General features: G+C 35.7%; 1 pseudogene; it reads left to right on the forward strand.

Moving 5' to 3' along the window:
- Positions 1-346: 346 nt before the first annotated feature.
- Positions 347-2,011, forward strand: LOC124521552 (60 kDa heat shock protein, mitochondrial-like; annotated as a pseudogene).
- Positions 2,012-2,505: the final 494 nt, after the last annotated feature.

Consider the following 2,505-nt stretch of genomic DNA (forward strand, 5'->3'; position numbering starts at 1 on the left):
TTAAGTCCGATCATAATATATGATAAATAAGAGTTTTGTGTTGCTTCTTGGTACCAGGTGCAATCCAAAAGATGTAAGTAAGATTTTGAAAGAACTGCAACTTATGGGACACTCTGATGACTTGAAAGGATAATAGGAGAAAAGCCTTGAAATTAAGAATGTCTTGGAAAATTTGATTACCATATGAATAAGGTGTCTGAGTCAATGATACTGGATAGGTGAAAAAAAATCAGTTAAAAGTCACAATAACAAGAAATCTCTCCTTCACTCGCCTCTGACAGCTTGCCTGACCACTGGCATGCCCTGCCATTGCCCCATGGAAATGTTTTGATTACTTGCTGTCCTTTTAAAAATTAATCCAGTGTCTAGGGCACTGACTCCTCATCTCATTTGAAATTATGCCAGAGAAGTTAAATTTGGTGTAGATGTCCAAGATTTATTGCTTCAAAAGTTTTAGCTGTAGCTGTTACAATGGGGCCAAATGGAAAATCAGTGACTATTCAACAGAATTGGGGAAGACCTAAAGTAACAAAAGATGGGGTGACTGTTGCAAATTCCATTGGCTTAAGAGATAAATATGAAAATATTGGCACTAAACTTGTTCAAGATGTTTCCAGTAACACAAATGAAGAGGCTGGTGATGTCACCACTAATTGCTACTGTACTGGCACTCTATTGCCAAGGAAGGCTTTGAGAAGATTAACAAAGGTGCTAATCCTGTGGAAATCAAGAGAGGTGTTATGTTAGCTGTTGATGCTATAATTGCTGAAGTTAAGAAGCAGTCTAAACCTGTGACAACACCTGAAGAAATTTCTCAGATTGCTACAATTTCTGCAAATGGAGACAAATATGTGCAACATCATTTATGATGTAATGAAAAAGGTTGGAAGGAAGGGGATCATCACAGTAAGGAAGTAAGGAATGGAAAAACACTAAATAATGAATTATAAACTATTGAAGGCATGATTTTTGACTGAGATTTTATTTCTCCATACTTCATTAATACATCAAAAGGTCAGAAATGTGAATTCCAAGATTCTTATGTTCTACTGAGTGAAAAGAAAAGTTACAGAATCCAGTACATTGTACCTGCTCTTGAAATTGCCCATGCTCACCATAAGCCCTCGGCCATAATTGCTGAAGATGTTGATGGAGAAGCTCTGAGTACACTCATTTGAATAGGTTAAATGTTGGTCTTCAGGTTGTACCAGTCAAAGCTCTAGGTTTTGGTGACAATAGAAAAAAGAATCAGTTTTAAGTGATGGCTATTGTTACTCGTGCAGTGTTTGGAGAAGAAGGATTGACACTAAATCTTGAAAATATTCAGTCTCACGACTTAGGAAAAGTTGGGAGCTCATTGTGATGAAGATAATGCCATGATCTTGAAAGGAAAATGAGACAAGCATTTTGAAAAACATATTCAAGAAACCATCAAAAGGTTAAATATCACAACTAGTGAAAATGCAAAGGAAAAACTCAATGAACTCTTGGCAAAACTTTCAGATGAAGTAACTGGGCTGAAGGTTGGTGGGACAAGTAACGTTGAAGTGAAAAAAAAGAAAGTGTTACAGATGCTTTCATTGCTCCATGAGCTGCTGTTGAAAGGCATTGTTCTGGGAGGGGGCCATGCCCTGTTTTCATGAATTCCAGCCTTGGATTAAATAACAGCTCCTGAAGATTAAACAACTGTTATCTAAATTATTAAAAGAAAATTAAAATTCTTGCAACGACCATTGCCAATAATGCAGGTATTTAAGGATCACTAATAATTGAGAAAATTATGCAACATTTCTCCAAAGCTGGGTATGATGCTATTCTTGGAGATTTTGTGAATATGGTGGAAAAGGAATCATGCATCCAACTAAGATTGTAAGAACACTTTATTGGATGCTGCTGGGGTGGCCTCTCTATTAATTACAGCAGAAGTTGTAGTCACTGAAATTCCTAAAGACAAAGACCCTAGAATGGTGGAATGGGTGGAATGGAAGGTGGTATGTTCCAAGTCCTGTAGTAGTGTTTTATTAATAAACTGTGAGAGTAGGTTCAAGGCAGTGATCCTCACCAATAACTTCAGAGAAGTCAGTTGAAAGAAATGACTGAAGAAAAGTCTGGCTGATGTTTAAGAAAATCACTATAACCATCAGTTACTGGTTTCAGTTAACAATGTATAATGGTTTACTGCTGCCATTGTTAGTGCCCACAGATCATTTATTTTGTATTTTTTGAATAAAAATACTTTTGTCCATTCCTGATAACTGAGTGCAATAGACATGTAACAAGTGCATTGATTTCAACTTAAATCACTGAAGCATTTTTAGTACTATTTTGTTAAAATTAAGATTTTAGTGATTGCCATCACCAGTGAAAAGTTAAGAAAACTTTTTGTGGAAAGTAAGCATAATTGTGCACAAAGTAGAAAAATATACAATTATGTGACAATCTCTGTTAATGAAAATTTGTTTAAAGTTTTTAAAAAATGCAAGACAGGAGGAACTGGCAATATGT

The sequence above is a fragment of the Lynx rufus genome, unplaced genomic scaffold, assembly GCF_022079265.1.
Source record: "Lynx rufus isolate CCGP_SWC_20201006 ecotype Redwood Valley unplaced genomic scaffold, mLynRuf1.p SCAF_30, whole genome shotgun sequence".
Taxonomy (NCBI): domain Eukaryota; kingdom Metazoa; phylum Chordata; class Mammalia; order Carnivora; family Felidae; genus Lynx; species Lynx rufus.